Genomic DNA, 22016 nt, shown 5'->3' with positions numbered 1-22016 from the left:
ATTCCAAGACCAAAAAAGTCTGAGAACCATGACACTATCTATTCTATTTCTCAGATATAAAACAGATGTGTTTACAGTTCTGCTCTCAGGTAACTTGCCTCTCAGAGTGCAGGGAAAAACTAAAAAATAGATAAACAAAATACTTATATTTGGAGAAAATGTTTTGGACTAAATAAACCCAGGTTTGTGACGATAATATCTAGAGGGAGACAGGAAGGGTGTAACTTTCACTAGACTGGCCAGGGAAGGCCTCTTTGGAAAAGTGACAATGAAGCTGAGATGTGAAGAATAAGTCGTTAGTAACGCAACAAGCTGAGCTAAGAGAACAGTGATTCAGGCATGGGGAATAGCAATGCAAAGACCCCGAGGTAGTAAAAAGTTTGGACTAGATTCCAGAACTGTATCATTCCAAAGCCTATGCTTCTCTTTCCTTCTCATAAACCACAATTGATTTTTTTTTTAGGCCAGCTATGCTCTGGCCCTTGGAACCTTCCATCTGGAAAATGGAGCGGAGATTGTTTTGATTCTTCCTAAACGATGGCTTCATATTCAGTTAGTTGGCAGGTTAATCAGAAGCTTGCAAACGGCCTTCCATGGCTCTAAGGCGCAGCACTCTCAAGAGCTCAGCTTGTCAGCCGTGCCAGGAAACTGCTGTTGCAAGAAGAAGTAGGAAAAGGGTGGAATTTAATTTTAGAGGGAGAAGACTTAAATGGGACCTATAAATTATGTAGCTATTTTTCTATACCTTGGCCCCAGCCTGGAATTCTTCAAAATAAATGATTTGAGCCAAGTTCACTGTGGTTGCAAACATTACATTGTGTGCTGTTGTCTCTGAAGCGTATGTTTTGCTGACCAGGCATTTTGAAAAACTGCTGTAACGTTTTGAAGACAGTGGTGGTTCCCAGGGAAAGTGTTCTCTCATTTCCCCCTCCCCAAGATGCTCATGCAGGGACCAGAGGCAAAAAGCTAAATGACATCTGGGTAGTAAGTGAGGGACACTATAAGCATTATTTCACTAAGTGATGGGATTTCCTTATATTTCCAAAAGTCAGAAAGTAATATATTCCCTCTCCTTCTGGAGTAAGCCTTCATAAAGCAGGAATTGGGCAAATATGAAAGGAACACATGAGTCAGTATCACAGTGCAGACATCCATGTTTAAACACTAGATACAGATGCAGGGGGAGAGCACGAAAGAGAAGGTGTAGGCTGGTCAACGTGACACAAAAACAGCTGGGTGACTAGGACGATTCAGGCAAATCACATCTCTGATACAGCCCGACAGTCAAAAGAGCCTGTGTTCATGGCTGCTTGTTGTGCAGGGAGAACCACTGGTACTTTCTCCTATGAGAGATGAGACAATTGATCTCAGGCTTCCCTTCTATTCTTCTCTGACATCTTTTCCTTCATAAAAAAGTATTTATTCTTAGAGTTTCAGTTGTTACCCCCATACCAGTGACTCAGTTATTTATCTCCAACCTCAACCTTCCGAAAGTTGCCATCTTTGATGTTTGTCTCCTGGATATTTCAACACATCACCACATATCCAAAGTGACACCACAGATCCAAAGTCAATGCCAGCAGCCCGCCCTCAATGTGGATGTCATCTTCTATCTTGCTATTTTTGCACATGGCTGCTTTTATTTTCCAGTTTTGGGGAGTCAAATCTGGAGGCTATTGATGGATTGTATACATTTTGCTCACATCCAACCTGCCAACACCACACTGTAAATAACTGGTGGGGCTGACATTTAAGCCTTGAGCCAGGAGAGTCTAAGGCTTGTGAACTTAAATCCAGGCATCCTAGTATGATCCTGAGGAAGTCACCTGGAAGGCAGCTGGGCTTGATTCTCTGTTCCAGGACACAAAGAGAGCAACCCCAAGATGAGATTTCTCAGAGTGAAAATCACCTTAAAGGAAACACCGTAAAGGGGAGATTCATGTCTTTCAATTGGCTAAACTCCCTGAAATGGACTTGGAATTTTTATTTTTTCCTGAGGAGTTAGCTATGTCAGTTATTCCTTTAAAATGCCTTTCATTCTCCTTCCCATCCCTATCTGCAGTCCCTACCACCAGCAGAGTCTAAATTTATGTTATCTCACATATGTTTTGTTCATATGGTCCTAGCTGTTCTCTCTGTTTACAATCTTTACCCATTCCAAGCCATCCTGTAAACATGACTGTCCATGGCTATCTATTGCTCAGAAATCTATAAAGTCTCCCTCTTTTACTGCCTCAACTCCTCCTGCATGAATTGAGTAACTGTTAGTTGAGGCAACTCTGGTTTTAATTACTTCCCAAATTTAATTACTTGCTTCAATGCAAGCAGCCTAGGAATCTTATAGTACGGACATAATTGTTCTTTCTGCTCTCTAATCAAACTTTTTTCTCCTGTAGAGAATATCTTCCTCACATATACTCTCACTTCTTTGTATCTTCTCTCACTTCTTTCTATTTTTATGAAGTGCCAAGGATCATTATGAAAAAAAAAAATCCATCTATGGAGGGGAGAGATAAAACACCTAATGTATTGTAAAGATGAATACCCAGTTACAGAGTAGAGGGATTCATTTTAGTAGTGATTGAGCTACTCATATTATCTACAGAGTCAATGTTTTTCTCCAGAAACTTATGCCAGAGTCTTGGGCAGAAGTAGTGGTTAAAAATAAAAGTGATTTCTGCTAAAATTTCTATTGAGATCTTGAATGTGATGCCTCAGAGTCTCTAACAAAGGACAAGGGAGAATAAAGAATAAACTTCAAAAAAAGTGATGGAAATATGGTGAAGGCACACAGTGGGGAGCATGAAGCCGACAGGCTCACATCAGGAAAGGAGGAGAAGCCGAGAAAACAACAGACGTGACAAGCAGAGATATCGTGGCTCAGAATGCATGCGTTTGCGAAGAGAAAATGGCTGGTACCCTGCCGTGGCATGGAAAGTGCTCCCTTCCCTGTGACACTTGCCTGAGGAGATGGCAAACATTCTAATGTTAACTAAAATGAATGAATTCCCAAGCAGTGGAGTTACTCTCTGGGGACCCCATAAACTAGCTGGGAAGGAGCTAACTTCAAAGAGCACTACAGTTCCCAGGATTCTCATGATTGTGTTAGTGAGAATAGAATTAGAGAAATTCAGCATTGCTACTGGGCTTGTGAAACGATGTAACCCATAAACTAATGAGGGGTAGGAAACAGGAGGAAAATGTGAGGTTTATGTAGGGTGACTACCTGTTTCAGTTGCCAGGAGTAGCCCTAGTGTGTATGCACCTCCCATAACTCATAAAAGTGTCCTAGTATGGAGGAAACATTATAGTTTTTCACCCAGTTTTTCCTTCCATAGCATAATAGTCATTTTTAAAAAATTATTATCTATTTCATACATATTAGTGCATATACATGTCAATCCCAATCTCCCAATTTATCCCAACACCACACCCACCCCCCATCACTTTCCCCCCTTGGTGTCCATATGTTTGTTCTCTACATCTGTGTCTTTATTTCGGCCCTGCAAACCGGTTCATCTATACCATTTTTCCAGGTTCCACATATATGTGTTAATATACAATATTTGTTTTTCTCTTTCTGACTTACTTCACTCTGTATGACAGTCTCTAGATCCATCCACGTCTCTACAAATGACCCAATTTCGTTCTTTTTATGGCTGAGTAATATTCCATTGTATATATGTACCACATCTTCTTTATCCATTCATCTGTCGATGGGCATTTAGGTTGCTTCCATGACCTGGCTATTGTAAATAGTGCTACAGTGAACACTGGGGTGCATGTGTCTTTTTGAATTATGGTTTTCTTTGGGTATATGCCTAGTAGTGGGATTGCTGGGTCATATGGTAATTCTATTTTTAGTTTTTTAAGGAACCTCCATACTGTTCTCCATAGTGGCTGTATCAATTCACATTCCCACCAACAGTGCAAGAGGGTTGCCTTTTCTCCACACCCACTCCAGCATTTGTTGTTGGTAGATTTTCTGATGATGCCCATTCTAACTGGTGTGAGGTGATACCTCATTGTAGTTTTGATTGCATTTCTCTAATAATTAGGGATGTTGAGCAGCCTTTCATGTGCTTCTTGGCCATCTGTATGTCTTCTTTGGGGAAATGTCTATTTAGGTCTTCTGTCCATTTCTTGATTGGGTTGTTTGTTTTTTTAATATTGAGCTGCTTGAGCTATTTGTATATTTTAGGGATTAATCCTTTGTCCATTGATTCGTTTGCAAATATTTTCTCCCATTCTGAGGGTGGTCTTTTTCTCTTGTTTGTAGTTTCTTGTGCTTTGCAAAGGCTTTGAAGTTTCATTAGGTTCCATTTGTTTATTTTTGTTTTTATATCCATTACTCTAGGAGGTGGATCAAAAAAGGTCTTGCTGTGATTTATGGCAAAGTGTGTTCTTCCTATGTTTTCCTCTAAGAGTTTTATACTGCCCAGTCTTACATTTAGGTCTCTAATCCATTCTGAGTTTATTTTTGTGTATGGTGTTAGGGAATGTTTTAATTTCATTCTTTTACATGTAGCTGTCCAGTTTTCCCAGCACCACTTATTGAAGAGACTGTCTTTTCTCCATTGTATATCCTTGCCTCCTTTGTCATAGATTAGTTGACCATAGGTGCGTGGGTTTATCTCTGGACTTTCTATTCTGTTCCACTGATCTATATTTCTGTTTTTGTGACAGTACCATACTGTCTTGATTATTGTAGCTTTGTAGTATAGTATGAAGTCAGGGAGTCTGATTCCTCCAACTCTGTTTTCTTCCCTCAAGATTGCTTTAGATATTTGGGATATTTGGTGTCTCCATACAAATTGTAAGATTTTTTGTTCTAGTTCTGTAAAAAATGCCATTGGTAATTTGATAGGGATTGCATTGAATCTGTAGATTGCTTTGGGTAGTATAGTCATTTTCACAATATTGATTCTTCCAATCCAAGAACATGGTGTATCTCTCCATCAGTTTGTGTCATCCTTGATTTCTTTCGTCAGTGTCTTATAGTTTTCTGAGTACATATCTTTACCTCCTTAGGTAGGTTTATTCCTAGGTATTTTATTCTTTTTGTTGCAATGGTGAATGGTATTGTTTCCTTAATTTGTCTTTTGGATCTTTTTTTTGTTAGTGTATAGGACAGCAAGAGATTTCTGTGCATTAATTTTGTATCCTGCAACTTTACCAAATTCATTGATGAGCTCTAGTAGTTTTCTGGTGGCATCTTTAGGATTCTCTATGTATAGTATCATGTCATCTGCAAACAGTGACAGTTTTACTTCTTCTTTTCCAACTTGTATTCCTTTTATTTCTTTGTCTTCTCTGATTTCTGTGGCTAGGACTTCCAAAATTATGTTGAGTAATAGTGGCGAGAGTAGATATCCTTGTCTTGTTCCTGATCTTAGAGGAAATGCTATCAGTTTTTCACCATTGAGAATGATGTTTGCTGTGGGTTTGTCATATATGGTCTTTATTATGTTGAGGTAGGTTCCCTCTATGCCCACTTTCTGGAGAGTTTTTATCATGAATCGATGTTGAATTTTGTCAAAAGCTTTTTCTGCATCTATTGAGATGATCATATGATTTTTATCCTTCAATTTGTTTATATGGTGTATCACATTGAATGATTGGTGTATATTGAAGAATCCTTGCATCCCTGGGATAAATCCCACTTGATCATGGTGTATGATCCTTTTAATGTGTTGTTGGATTCTGTTTGCTAGTAGTTTGTTGAGGATTTCTGCATCTATATTCATCAGTGATATTGGCCTGTAGTTTTCTTTTTTTGTAGTATATTCGTCTGGTTTTGTTAGCAGGGTGATGGTGGCCTCATAGAATGAGTTTGAGAAGGATGGGTGTTAGCTCTTCTCTAAATGTTTGATAGAATTCACCTCTGAAGCCATCTGGTCCCGGACTTTTGTTTGTTGGAAGATTTTTAATCACAGTTTCAATTTCATTACCTATGATTGGTCTGTTCATATTTTCTATTTCTTCTTGGTTCAGTCTTGGAAGTTTATAACTTTCTAAGAATTTGTCCGTTTCTTCCAGGTTGTCCATTTTATTGGCATAGAGTTGCTTGTAGTAGTCTCTTATAACGCTTTGTATTTCTGCAGTGTCCATTGTAGCTTAACCTTTTTCATTTCTAATTTTATTGATTTGAGTCCTCTCCCTCTTTTTCTTGATGAGTCTGACTAATGGTTTATCAATTTTGTTTATCTTCTCAAAGAACAAGCTTTTAGTTTTATTGATCTTTCTTACTGTTTTCTTTGTTTCTACTTCATTTATTTCTGCTCTATTCTTTATGATTTCTTTCCTTCTACTAACTTTGGGTTTTGTTTGTTCTTCTTTCTCTAGTTCCTTTAGGTGAAAATTTAGATTGTTTATTTGAGATTTTTCTTGTTTCTTGAGGTAGGCTTTTATTGTTATAAACTTCCCTCTTAGAACTGCTTTTGCTGCATCCCATAGGTTTTGGATCATCGTGTTTTCATTGTAATTTGTCTCTAGGTATTTTTTGATTTCCTCTTTGATTTCTTCAGTGATGTCTTTGTTATTTAGTAATGTGTTGTTTAGCCTCCATGTGTTTGTGCTTTTTACGTTTTTTTTTCCCTGTAATTCATTTCTAATCTCATAGCGTTGTGGTCAGAAATGATGCTTGATATGGTTTCAATTTTCTTAAATTTACCGAGGTTTGATTTGTGACCCAAGATGTAATCTGTCCTGAAGCATGTTCCATGTGCACTTGAGAAGAAACTGTAATCTGCTGTTTTTGGATGGAATGTCTTATAAATATCAATTAAATCTATCTGGTGTATTGTGTCATTTAAAGCTTGTGTTTCCTGATTAACTTTCTGTCTGGATGATCTGTCCATTGGCGTAAGTGAGGTGTTAAAGTCCCCCACTATTACTGTGTCACTGTCGATTTCCTCTTTCATAGCTGTTAGCAGTTGCCTTATGTATTGAGGTGCTCCTATTTTGGGTACATATATATTTATAATTGTTATATATTCTTCTTGGATTGATCCCTTGATCATTATGTAGTGTCCTTCCTTGTCTCTTGTAACATTCTTCATTTTAAAGTCTATTTTATCTGATACGAGTATAGCTACTCCAGCTTTCTTTTGATTTCCATTTTCATAGAATATCTTTTTCCATCCTCTCACTTTCAGTCTGTGTGTGTCCCTAGGTCTGAAGTGGGTCTCTTGTAGACAGTATATATGTGGGTCTTGTTTTTGTATCCATTCAGTGAGCCTATGTCTTTTGGTTGGAGCATTTAATCCATTCACGTTTAAGGTAATTATCGATATGTATGTTCCTATGACCATTTTCTTAATTGTTTTGGGTTTGTTTTTGTAGGTCCTTTTCTTCTCTTGTGTTTCCCACTTAGAGAAGTTCCTTTAGCATTGGTTGTAGAGCTGGTTTGGTGGTGCTGAATTCTCTTAGCTTTTGCTTGTCTGTAAAGCTTTGGATTTCTCCATCAAATCTAAATGAGATCCTTGCTGGGTAGAGTAATCTTGGTTGTAGGTTCTTCCCTTTCATCACTTTAAGTATTTCATGCCACTCCCTTCTGGCTTGCAGAGTTTCTGCTGAGAAATCAGCTGTTAACCTTATGGGAGTTCCCTTGTATGTTATTTGTCATTTTCCCCTTGTTGCTTTCAATAATTTTCCTTTGTCTTTAATTTTTGTCAATTTGATTACTATGTGTCTTGACGTGTTTCTCCTTGGGTTTTTCCTGCCTGGTACTCTCTGTGCTTCCTGGACTTGGGTAGCTATTTCCTTTCCCATGTTAGGGAAGTTTTCGACTATAATCTTTTCAAATATTTTCTTAGGTCCTTTCTCTCTTCTCCTTCTGTGACCCCTATAATGTGAATGTTGTTGCGTTTAATGTCCCAGAGGTCTCTTAGGCTGTCTTCATTTCTTTTCATTCTTTTTTCTTTATTCTGTTCCATGGCAGTGAATTCCACCATTCTGTCTTCCAGGTCACTTATCCATTCTTCTGCCTCAGTTATTCTGCTGTTGATTCCTTCTAGTGTATTTTTCATTTCAGTTATTGTATTGTTCATCTCTGTTTGTTTGTTCTTTAATTCCTCCAGGTGTTTGTTCTTTAATTCTTCTAGATCTTTGTTAAACATTTCTTGCATCTTCTCGATCTTTGCCTCCATTCTTCTTCTGAGGTCCTGGATCATCTTCACTATCATTATTCTGAATTCCTTTTCTGGAAGTTTGCCTATCTCCACTTCATTTAGTTGTTTTTCTGGAGTTTTATCTTGTTCCTTCATCTGGTACAAAGTCCTCTGCCTTTTCATTTTGTCTATCTTTCTGTGAATGTGGATTTTGTTCCACAGGGTGCAGAATTGTAGTTCTTTTTGCTTCTGCTGTCTGCCCTCTAGTCAGTATTCACCTTTTGAGATGAAAGATGTCAACTCTGGTCGGGCTGAAGACCTCAGACTTACAGGGCTTGGAAGTGAGCTTCAACTTGTGGGGTTTGTCTGCCCAAAGCTGAACACTGGGAAGAAATTGATGGAGATTGGTGCTAAATTCTTGGGCTGATATAATTTTTCTCCTCAACTTCTCAATGGATGCAAATTTCTTCAGAATCTTACCTGTTTTTTTCTTACTTTCAAAGTAGTTTTCTTCCATTCTTAACTTTTGTTTGGTTTTGTTTTTCACCTTCAAAGGAGGTGAGATGACATGGTCAGGAGAGTGTAAACAATCATGATTGCTACTAGTGTTCTTATATTGCAACAGCTGAAATTTGCTAAGCTCTTTCATATTTGTTATGTCATTAGAATACCATGATCATTTGCAACTAAGAATATTTATCCACTATTTTACAGATGAATAAATTAGGTTTAGGAATATCATGTGATTTCTCAAAGTGTTAGAAAGAAACAGCATGGGTAATCTAAGGCAAATCATTGAGATCTTAGTCCAGATTTCTTTCCATAATATAAGGTTGTCTTGAAAATCTCCCCATAGTTTCCATCATCTCCAGAACGTGGTGAGGGATCATCCATAAATTTAGCACGTGTTTCATCTTGTAATACACAGCTCATCACTTAATTCTCTGGAACAGCAGGCCTTGTAAGGCTCAGTGAAGAGCACACAATTTATTTTTCTATTCTATATTTCAACTGTCTTTTAAATTATTTAATACATTCATGTCTATTTTCAGACTGATACGAATTGCTTTGCCTCTGTTCCACACACATTCAAAAGATGCATATTCAAAAGATACATACACACACACACACACACACATATATATATATAAAAAGCTAGTACATTAGGGGTATGTTTCTTTACTTGTTCCATCTAGTAACCTTATACCAACATCATGTAGTTTATATCAGCCAGAGTTTTTGAGCGACATGGGTAAATAAGCATCTTGAAGCATCTTTATTTGGGAAGAAATAGTACATAGCATGTGATGATGAACTTTGTCAGTATTTTACCAGGTATCTATTGGTTTATCTCAATTACATCCTCAACTCATTAACATTAATAGATGTTCTACACATTTTAGGGGAAAAAAATCATATCCATTAGCATAGGAGAAATGTAAGCCTCTAAGAGAATGAACTCCTAAGAAATTCTGGTGGCGAGGCTCAAAGTGGAGCACAGTCTCACAATTAAATAATTCTGCGCAAAATGTCCCAGTAGGTTTCTCAGACAATTTCATTTCTTGGACAGCAGGTATGGAGAATTGAATAGCTCACACTCCTCACTTCATTGCATGTCATTCTCAATTATCCCAGTAAGGTCCCTTTCTTATTTTATTTAATTGTATTCATTTTTTATTATACTCTCCTTCATCCCCACCCCAATGTCATTTCCTTGCTAACCCCTTCCTTTAGTGTGAACCCATTCTACAGTGTTTAATGTGCTTTTGGGTATGTATATATCCCTGGAAGTATAACATTATTTTAAGTGTATTTATGTTTTAATTTATATAAAACTACTAGCCTCTAGCTCTTGTTTCAATGATCCCTCTTTTTTTTTTTTTAACTCAGGGCTTTTCCCCCTTAATCTGTCCATGTTGTTGTTATCAATCTAGTTAATTCCTTCTCATTGCTGCATCGTACTCCATTTTTGCAATTGTATCCATTGCATTTTATTTAACCATATGTTCAGTAATGGACATCCAGGTCACCCCAATTCCCTAGTTCCCTAAACAATGTTCTGATGAACTCCTTCTCACCTGTCTTATGGACCTCTGGGAGAGTTTCTCTAGCATATACATATGGGAGTAGGAATATTTGTTTATAAGAAGTACCATAACTCATTTCACTAAGCCATGCCAAATTACTATCCAGAAAGGCTACAACTGGTTAAACATTCACTAGCAGTGCATGTGCATTCCTCACAAGCTCAGAAACACCTGGCATAATCCAATTTTACATTTTTGTTAAGCTGATGGGTGTAAAGTTATTGTTTTAATTCATATTTCTCAGATTACTATAAATATGAGTATCTCATCATAAACTTATGTTGAGTTTGATTTCCCTTTTTTGATTTGTTTATTCATATACTTTACTTTCTTTTGTGATTTTTATCTTTTTTCTAGTGATTCTCTATTATATTCAAATATTATTCTCTTACCAGTATACCAGTCATCTGGTAACCTTGTAGGATCCTCATTAAAGAGAAGTCTAAATTTTGATTTAGTCAAATCAATCCATTTCTTCCTTAGTTTGTGCTTTTTTGAATGTTGTTTAAGAAATACTTTCCCACTTGGATTTTGAAAGATAGAGTCTAATGCAAAATAAGCACATAGGCCAAACTAGTATCAATCCAAAAGTCCAGAGTGATAAAAAACCAAATAGGAGGCAATGGAACTGCAAATAGAGACAGCAAGATGGAGAACATAGCTTGAGAGGACAGAAAAGAAGAGAACTGAAATGGAGAAACTGAAAACTCTATGGCATTTTCCAACCTGCTCATCAATTAGGAGGGAACTCTAGGGATGCCAGGTCTGGTCACCTGTGTCTTCTAAACAGAAGCTGCTTTATGTCTCAGGTATATGTGAATTGTGCTTCCTAGATTGTGCAGTGAAAAATGTGCACAACCAGAAGTGGCAACTCAGGGTTAATTCTAGAATCAGAGACCCAAGGATGCCCCCAAGATAAGTGCAGAGATCCATCCCTGTCATTGGCTGAAGGGAGACCTAAGGGTACTCTTCCTTCTTTGCATAGACTAGACCTGAAATCTATTTTAAAAAGTAAAATTTATTAATAACTAATGAATGTCACTCAGTTTTCTAAGTAATTTACATGGACTCATCTAAAATCACAAAAAAACTTATGAAATTGACACAAGGACAACTCTACAAGAAACTGAGATACAGACTAAGTAAATACATAGAGAAATAAGTGAAAATCTATTATTTTAGTTACTATGACACATGACCTGCTAGGGAAATATGAATTCAACTTATACCTGAGTGGGAGGAGAAGTGTAGCAAAATTTGAACTTTTGGATAAAGATATCCTTTTGGAACTATACAAAATAAATGAGTGAAAATATTAAAAAACTGTCTTATTTATGGAAACCCTATACAGTTGTCCAGAGTATTGAACTTAAATTTTCTCTAAAAGGACTTACAGACCATTTCAATGTCATTTCTAGTGGTATGACTGTCATAAGTCATTTTCATTCCTCAGAAACCTATGGTGGCAATCAGAAGTCAGGAAATTGGATAAACTAAAAATTAAATTAATTAAAATTCTTGAACAAAACAGGAAAGAATAAACAAACATGGAACCACATTTGTCCAGGGCAGATACTTTTCTGACTCATTTGTTCATCTCTCAATTTTCTCCCTTTCCTTTGGAAAAAAGGGACTCAGAGAGTACCGTTTCATCATGCATAGCAGGGTGGTGGGCTAAGTCAATATGTTTCACAAACATACTGGTTGTTCATCTTGATATGGGAGAAGTTGTGATTAAGTTCCGAGTTTCAAAATAACGTATTATTAATATCATACAGAAATGAAAAATAAATTGTACTTTTATCTGATTTGAGCAAATGTAGTTAGCTTGATAGGCTAGATTGAACAGGAGTCTCTTTTTGTGTTAAAAATAATCTAGCTGTGTATAAGGCACTTTAGAAAGTTCTGAGTCTTTGAGCACGTTGATATTTGATCATTGCATATGCTTGATAGGATTTAAAGTGCATTAGGCACTCCCTTATCAGAGTCTTCCCAACCAGAGAGCAAAAGTACTGAGGGGGCAAAAGTTTTACAGAGAAGACTAATGTTGTTTTGATATTGATTAGAGAGACTAATGCGATGTGATGAGAAGACTCTGGATGAAAAGTGAGAAGTTCTGAGTTCAAGTTCTAGCTCTGCTACTATCGGTCATGTATGTCTTTTCTCCACTATAAAGCTGTTGAATTTTATTATCCTGAGATTGAGGTAGTATAACATAGGACTCAGGCTATGGATTCAGACTTGACTCTGGATTTGAAATTTTCACTTGCCAAGAAACAGTATAACTCCCTTAAAATTCATCGTTGAATAAATGCACTAAAGTATCCAGGATTGGAAGCCAAACCAATACCCAGGATGAAAAGCATACACCTCCAGGGCTGACCTTCAGTTGGCATGCTACTGCATGTTTGCATCGTAGTTAAAATATAGATAAACTTCCCTTGGGCTGGAAGAGTCTCCACCCTAAGCCAGCTCACAGACCTCCCCACAATCCAGCAACTAAGAGACACAAACTTGGCATAGCAAGGAACCTCCAGGATCTTCTTGACCTGGGGCTAGCCACTGTATTCATCCTGATGGTTTTCTGCCCATGTCAAACCAATTACAAAATATTTTTATTAGTCCCTCTGCTTCTGCCCCAGCAAACAGGGTGTCCCCTGGCTCTTTCACTAACCAACTGAAAGGGCTCAGCCACAAGAAACCAAGGAAAGAGTGATGAGTTTGCCTTCTCTAGGTCACTCCCATGCTATCCTTCCCACCCTACCCCCAGCTTCTCATAAGGGAGAAAAACAGGTATAAAGAACCTGAACCTGGGTTTACCACAACAAGGAATTGAAAAATGTATGGTTGAATATGTCATGGGATGTTTCTGTGTTAAGCTGCATGGTGAAGTGAATATGAAAAGGACTCGGTGTTAAGAAGATCTGAATCCAAACTCTTTTTCTAACTTCTTTGCCAATTGTCTAGCTCAAGCAACTTATTTAAACTGCCCATGCTTCTGTTCCTTCATCCATAAACTTTTTAATAATAATCAAAATAGCTAACATATATTCGATAGTTACCAGGTACTGAATGATTTATATAAATTACCTTATTTAATCTTAATAAACCTGTGATGTAGGAACTCTTCCATTCCATTTTCCAATCAGGGAAGCAAAGTTCAGAGAGTGTAAGTAGCTTATCCTTGTTCTGGATCACACAACCTGAGTGGGAAAGCACAAATTTGGACCCAGTTAGTCTGATTCTGGCACTCATGCCCTTCAATACTGCCCCAAAAGAATGTAAAATGTTCTCTAAGATAGCTACTATTATTATAATGATAACCAGATCTCTAAGAACAATAATCTTATTTTCTAAGAAGTACTAATATCAATATGTTTTTACTGAAAAACCTTTGAAAATTACCCTAAAAAATACAGGCTCTATGTTTATCAAAACTCTAGGGTATCTTCCAGCTGGATCATCCCAAAACACCCCAACAACAAGCATCGTGTCTCCAGAAATTTCTAAGCACACCTAGTTCTAGTGCTCAAAGAACTGATTATAGTGCCTGTGGTCAATGTCTAACCCTTCCAGACTATGAAATTCTGTACATTCGAGGCCAACAGAGAAGATTATGATCTGGAGGGAATAAAAACAAAAAAATAAGCTTCAGAGATCGCAGTAGATAATGAAAAGCAGCTGCCACATGAGAGTCTGTTTTGACTAACTGTGGAGCTTACATATTGCACTGAGTTTTCTAGGTCCCGGTATTCAGCTTTTCAGGCATGTCTGATCTATTTCCTGGGTTATTTAGTGAAGACTCAAGACAGTCTCTTTCTCTGAGTGCAAATATTATTGATTTATGTCTTCTCTAATTAAAAGAGAACTTACTTAGACCCTAAGGAAAACATGAAGATACAAAAAAGGGACACCTCTTTTAGACCTTCTGTGCTCCCAGAGGCCAAGAGAAGCAGATTCTACAGAGCAAGCACGGATAGTGCTTTGTTGAAATCTTGGAGTCGTTATTTTGCACATAAATTCCACATCTGTGTCATGATCGACTGTCATGATTCACTGGCTATGTAAATCATATTAACCTCTTGTTGTGAGGTCAAAGTTAGATTCAAAATTTGAGTCATTTATTCTTTTCATAAGCATTTCTCACCAGGCTCAGGTCCTATTCTCAAGGAATGTACAGTTTGACAGGCAGGATGAGGTAAGAACACAGATGCCTAGAACACAAACTCTGAAGAGAAGGCTGTGGAATAGACAGATGATCAGGCACAAAGGACTCTACGGGAGAGGTGCAGGAATTGGTTTTAGCCTGAAGGTGAAGGGGAGTCACTGAACTCCCCTTTCTGTGTTAGATCACTCTTTTAGCAGAGAAGGGCATGGATTGGAAAGTGGAGAGAACAGGAAGAGATTTCAAAGAAAGATTCAAACAGGGAATAAGGGAAACTTTGATTGAAGCTAGAAGTATGTAGACAGGAATAATTTCTGGAAAAGGATTTTTAGAAGATGAGAGATAATTATGGAGCAGTGAGAATAGGTACCAAAGGGAAGAATCAATAGAAAAAAAATGTTGATGATCCAAGGAAGAGAAGGGCAAGTGGTAGATCAAGACAGTTTAATAGATAGGGGGTTCTAGACTCCAGATCATGGGCAAAAAGACACTCTGGAAAAAAGTGGGGGAACTTGACTTGAAACTAGAGGGACAAAAGCAAGAAAACTTATATATGTACCCTTTAAAACCTTTCTCTCTTGGCTGTTTAATTTCTTTGCTTTTATCAACACATGACTACTTATGCCCCCTCCCATTCCTCCAAAAACCCTTCCCCAAACACCTTCAGTATCTCTGTGAGATCCACAACATGGGTCCCCTATGAGAAACCTGACATCTTTACAGCTGTGCAAAGAGCATTCCCAAGACAAGAACTTCTTCCTTATAATTTTTTAAATTAATTAATTAATTTATTTATTTATTCTTGGCTGTGTTGGGTCTTCATTGTTGTGCAAGGGTTTTCTCTAGTTGTGGTGAATAGGGGCTACTCTTCGTTGCATTGCATGGACTTCTCAATGCGGTAGCTTCTCTTGTTGTGGAGCAAGGGCTCTAGGTGCGTGGGCTTCAGTAGTTGTGGCACACAGGCTCAGTAGTTGTGGCTCACGGGCTTAGCTGCTCCGTGGCATGTGGGATCTTCCCGGACCAGGGATCGAACCTGTGTCCCCTGTGTTGGCAGGCAGATTCTTAACCACTGTGCCACCAGGGAAAGTTCTTATAATTTTTTTTTTTTAAATAAAGGTATTAGGAATCCTCTACCCCCATGAATTGATTTACAAATTGTAGAAATTTTTCATATCATAATTATAGAATGTCAAAGTATATTCATTCCCTATATAATTTCATATAGAAAGTATTTAACAAAAGTTAGCATTTTTAAAACAGGAAAGAAATGTTCTTGTTTTTCCTAAAGCTCATAAATAGTAGACTTTTCAAATAGTATAGCTTTTAAAGCACTTTTGAGAGAGACACAATTTTTAAAGACCATATTATAAGATTAAGTGAAGATATGGAATTATTACATTCATATATCAAGTCATTAAAAAGGTGTCTCTCTCCCTATTTAAACCATTCAAGCCAGTTTTCCTTGGCTTAAAGAAACTCATTGTAAATTCAAGTCAAATGACCAAGAAAATTACTCTAGTAAAGTAAATTCTCTTTCATCCAGCAGGTTATCTACTGGAATTATGTGAACAACCATTTGCCCACGTGAATAAGTAAAATGCAAATTGATGTTTGGGGCCTGAATTAGTTTTCTAATGCTGCGTAACAAATCACCACAAATCCAGTTAATGTGAAAGAACACGTATTAATCATCTTGCGGTTCCATGAGTCAGGAGTCCGAGCATGGCTTAGCTGGGTTCATTGCTCAGGTTCTCACGGGGATGCAATCAAAGTGTTGGCCAGGCCATGGCCTCGTCAGAGGCATAAATGGGAAAAGATCCACTTCCAAGCTCGTTCAGGTTGTTGGCAGAATCCACCTCTTTGGAGTTGTAGGGCTGAGGTTCACATTTTTTTTGTTGTTGTTGTTGGCTGTTTGCCGGAGGCTGCTCTCAACTCTTAGAATTGTAATTTCTCACCACCTGGCTCTCTCTACACACAGTTGACAACATGGCAGTTTATTTCTTTACACCAAGAAGGGAGAAAAGTCAAAAAGCCTCTCTCATGTGTGATAGTAAGATGGATATATATGTACACACACACTCACATAGTAATATTCATAAATCACAGGAGTGACATCATCCCATCACATTGTAAAATATTTGCGATATTGCATTTGTTAGATGCAAGACAAAGGTCCCAGACATACAGGGTGTGAACACAGGGGCCACCCTGAGCTCTGTCTACAACAGTCCCCAAGACACAGAGAGTACTTCAGCATGTAAAAGAAAATTGTTTTTACTTCGACATAATTTAAAAATCAAGCACATATTTTGACATTATATATTCCAGCACCAATACTGTCCCAGAATGCATGCATAAAATCTGTCTCATTTCTTATAGTTATCTTTTATAAATATAAATTCATGATCATCTCTTGAAGGAAAGGAGTGAAGAAAGAAGGGCATGAAGAGAAAGAAAAAAGAAGACAGTATAACGTAACTACTATATTATGAAATAGGAGCAAAAAGTGATCAAGAGGCATTTTCTTTTGCTTACTACTGAATTAACTGGGGCCATCTGAGGAAGGACAAACATAAACAACAATAGTAAAACTAGCACAGGAAATGAGTATTAGAAATAACATCACAAAGGAAAATAAAAACTCATATATTTGCTTATTACACAAAATTCTGGATAAATAGCTGGGACTTCTCAGGAACTCTGAAACTCCTCCGAGGAGCTCAAAAAAAAAAAAAAAAAAAAAAAAACTCTTGCTGAAACTTGAAAAATATATTATATATATCCAGAAAAAAAGTTAACCAATGAATTCATGTGCAAGTACATATATATTTTTAATTAAACAAAAACTCATGTGTATGACACAATGAATTGTTGTGTGTGCGTGTGTGTGTATGTGTGTGTGTGTGTAGTTGATTTCTCCTAATATACTGTGGGGCAGAGTAAAATCAAGCATGGTTGAAAATGGTATATCAAATAGTCTCCAGAAAGGCCATGAAAGAAAGTTTAAGGTATAAAGCACTAGGCTTGTAGGCAGAAGCTCTGTAGTAGCTGGACATTGTTTTCATTTATTTCTACATTGGTATTTTATGTCTTAAATGCAGCTGTCATCTCTTGAATTATTCTTCTCTACTTCTGATATGTGCAGGTATATAAGAATTTATAGAATGCCTTGAATAAAATGGGACTGTAGAAGCGAGAATATACTGGGTGGTACAAAAAGGTATTTTACATTTAAATTCTATTTTTGCTTTAAAGAAATATATCTTCTTCATTCCAGAATATACTGGCAAAGACAACAATATCATGCCATGGTTAAGTCAGAATCAGACAAACTGGGGCTTGATTTCCATCTCCACCAATTATTTACCTAGATATCTTTCACTGGTAACTTTAAAGAGTAACTGTGTTGCTTAAAGTAAGTATTTAATAAATATGGCTATTTTTATTGTGGGGTGATTCTCATTATTATTAGCAATAGTAGCAAAATCAACCACATTAGCCAAAGGAAAATGTCTAATAAGGCACAGAAAGTTGTCTTTCAACAAAGAAATAGAGATGAGACATGATGGAAATATATAAAGGGAAGTTAACATTTGATGAATCTTTTTTAAATGTGAAGATGTTTTCTCAATATCAGCTAGATCTCTATCATTATATGTTTATTGGGTATTCACACTGTACATGAATTACAAAATAAAAAACAAAAATCATGTCATTTCTAGGATGCTATTTCATATTCAACTTAGCAGTATATATTTTTTTTATTAGGAAAAGCCATCTTAACAAAATATACCCCAAATGACCTGTGTTAATGTTACATGTCAACTCTTAGCTGCTTCTAAGACATCTATATTGTGACTGAGCTGTAGAAGGGGCCTCTGTATCCTGTTTTGAAAATGAACTAAGCAGGTTTCCTCTTTCCTTTTAGGTTAATTAGGGAATTTGAAAGAAAAAAAAAAAAACCAAAACTCTGACACCTGTCATAAATAATCTAGTCCCATAAACAACACATCTGGAAAATGTATCTGGCATTCCATGGGAAATAGATCTGGCATTCTAAACTGTAAATCACGGGTGTTTTGAACGTTTAGGTCCTATAACGAAGTAAATTATTTATAAAAAATGAAGGTTTTAAAAATAGTCTTCTTTCCGTGGTAATTCTTCCATGGACTAATAATTCATGGTGTTTTGTTTTCTTAGACTCTGGAAAATTAAGAAGAGAAGGAAAAACAGAAAAACATAATTTGGAGTCTAGAATTATTCCTGTTCAAGTCTCGACAGCTGTGTTTCTGATTACACAGGAGGCCTTAAGATGACCATTTCCAAGTATTTAGCTAATGTCACTGGAAACTACAAAAGTGCATTTTTTTAATCCATTTGATTATTGGGCAATATCTTTCTTTTTCATAACAATAACATGTTCCAATTATAGATAAAATACACTACAAATTTATTCTAGACAACGTGGTCTTATATACAGATAAAGAGAAGACTATAAACATCACCTAAATACCACTCGAGGTACAGTCTTTATGTACATTTTCCCACTGTTATATGAACTCCCTACTTCTCCCCAATGTATATTTACATTTCTTACTAATATGAGATCATAATAAATGTGATACTTTTAAAACAGCTTTTACACTTTACAATGCACTGTGTTCATCTACGTGTCAATAAATGCAGAACTTAAAGGCTTTTAATGGCTGATAACTAAGGAATACATGGGCACTCTAGAATTTATTCTAAAGTTGCTTATGGATAGCAGCATTATAGATAAAGGCGTCTTTGTACATTCATATTTTCACACAAATCAGATTATTTCCTTAGTATAAAGTTCTAGAAGTAGAGTTGATGCCACAAGATGAATGGGCATTTTTGTAAGTTTTTGTTATATTACCTGTTAAATTACTCTCTGAAAAGGTGTATCCATTTACAAGCCCATTTACAATTTACGTAAAACCTATTTGGCCATGCCCATGCCAACAATGGATTTTACTCTTAAAACAAACAGACAAGATACTCAATCTGGTAGTTTTAAGTTGATATCTCAGTATGGGTTAATTTGATATTTCGATTACTTGTTTGGTTAAGTATCTTGATTAGAGATTAATAGTTCTTCTCTTGAGAACTGTCTAGCTATGTCATTTATTGATTTTGTTTGTTTGAGTTTGTCTTTTTCTTATTTATTTTAGAGAGTTTATTGGAAACCAAAGTTATTAATCTTCATTTTATTGTATTTTCTGCAAATATTTTTTCCAACTTTGCATCTAAAACTTTAATATGGTTTTTCATCTTTGCTTGCAGTATTTCTGCTATGTGGAAACAATACATTTCATCAATTGGAATTTTTTTTAAGTCTTTATTGAATTTGTTACAATATTGCAAAGATGTTTTGGTTTTTTGGCCACCAGGCATGTGGGATCTTAGCTCCCCGACCAGGAATCGAACCCGCACCCCCTGCACTGGAAGGCGAAGTCTTAACCACTGGACCATCAGGGAAGTCCCATATCAATTGGAATTTAAAAATATTGTTTCTGCCTTTATTATAAATAGAAAAATTTTGTTCCCAAACCCCTAATACTATACTTACATATATTTTATTTTTTAATATCAATAACATTACAATCTTGAGTTCATCTGAGATTTATTTTATCTAATGTGTGATGTGTGATCTTAACCCAATGTTTTTTTTTCCAAAGTGATTATCCAGTTGTTTGAACTCCATTTGTTTGAACTCCATTTATTGAAAAAAAAAAAGATCCTTTCTTTCTTTGGATATTTTACCTTCTCTTATTGATCTGGTTATTATGGCATCATTCTAGCTTAATTGTTTATAGTAAAATATGTTTTATTAGTTGGTAGGGCAAGTCCCCGGGTAATTTTTCCCTACTTTTTCTGTTTGTCCTATTTCTTTACATTTATTATACTATATATTCCTAGTATGTTCAAGGGATACTCTTTAATACTCAATGCAAAGTAGCATTTTCATCAAAAAGTTGAGAATGAAAGGTAAAGCAAATAAGAACGACTCAACAGAGGACAGTGAAATACAGAATCTAGAAGTAGTGTAAAGAGTAGAGTGATTCATTCTGTTAATGAAAAGATGCAGGGAGATCAGAGGGCTTTACAGAAAAGGATGACATCTGGGTGGACTTTGAGGGACAGATAGGAGTGGGGAGGCAGAGAAAATTGTCGAGGAAGAGCAGTCCAGGAAGAGGAAAGCCTTTCTTGACGTTCCTAAGAAGAAAAAATATGACCTCTCTTGTGCATTCTGCTCATATCTCCATTACAATCAGAGTTAACACTTATAGAGATTGTATGATGTGGCAGAACTTTCTTAAATAATTTATAAAGATAAAATAGTTTAATTCTTCCAACCACCTGTCAGATAGGTACTATTATTAGCTCTACTTTGTAGATGAGGAAAGTGAAGCACAGAGATTCTATGTAACTTTGCCAAGCTGGTAAGTGGAGAACAGAATGTTCACTTAGCTGTTTGGCTTCAAATTCTACACTGAACAGTATTATTAAGCCATACCACCTCTTAGAACTTATCAAATTTAAGATTTTTAAAGAAAACTCATATATTTACTATGAAAAATAAGCGTGCTAGTTATGTATCACCTATTTCCTTCTGTAATTTCTATTTACCAAGAGATATGCTTTTTTTGCAAAAAAAAAAAAAACGTAATTAGGTTTATGTCAATTATTTATTGTCTGTGCAAACTTTAGCAGTCACACAAGTCTTGGCTGCTGATTGGCCCTGTGAATTGCATGAAACCATGGCATAGTGCCTTGAGTGACTGTCATTTATATTCAGTCTCTGGACCTAAGAAATTTTGTCTCTCAGGTGGGACACAGCACCTAGGATAAACCTTTACTTATTCTGATATATACTTGAGCCCAGCTCCCTCAGAGGGCATTTGAACACTTATTTTAAAGCAGCCGCATAGCACAGGGAGATCAGCTCGGTGCTTTGTGACCACCTAGAGGGGTGGGATAGGGAGGGTGAGAGGGAGGGAGACACAAGAGGGAAGAGATATGGGAACATATGTATATGTATAACTGATTCACTTTGTTATAAAGCAGAAACTAACACACCATTGTAAAGCAATTATACTCCAATAAAGATGTTTAAAAATAAATAAATAAATAAAATAAAAGGCCAACTATTAAAGCAACTATAGAGATGAAATAGGAGTGGAGTTCATTGTTACTGAAAAGTCAGTTTTGCCACCAAAGTGTGATTTGATTTGATGTGTTTTACATGTTTCGCATAATACAATTTCATTAAGAGACTGGGCGAAGCCATTTTCTTTTACAATTTCCTTAGCAATCAATCTAAATTTGGAAAAATAATATTCTTTACATGAAACTATCCCAATAATCTTTAGCTATAGTGTTCATAAATATATTTTCATATTTTAAATTTTTTGATAATAAGTAACTTGTGTAACTAATGTTTTATGTTTCTAAACATGAATTTAAATATAAAAATAATTAGAAAATAATAAGAGCTAACAATGTACACAACTTTCTATGTACTGGGGGGGGTTTTTGAGGCAATTTTACATATATACTTACTTATTTAATATTCATTATAACCATATGAGGTAGGCAAGATTGTTATCTGCAGTTTATCAATGAGTA

The sequence above is a fragment of the Balaenoptera acutorostrata genome, chromosome 9, assembly GCF_949987535.1.
Source record: "Balaenoptera acutorostrata chromosome 9, mBalAcu1.1, whole genome shotgun sequence".
Lineage (NCBI taxonomy): Eukaryota > Metazoa > Chordata > Mammalia > Artiodactyla > Balaenopteridae > Balaenoptera > Balaenoptera acutorostrata.
Note: the sequence above shows the minus strand (reverse complement) of the source record.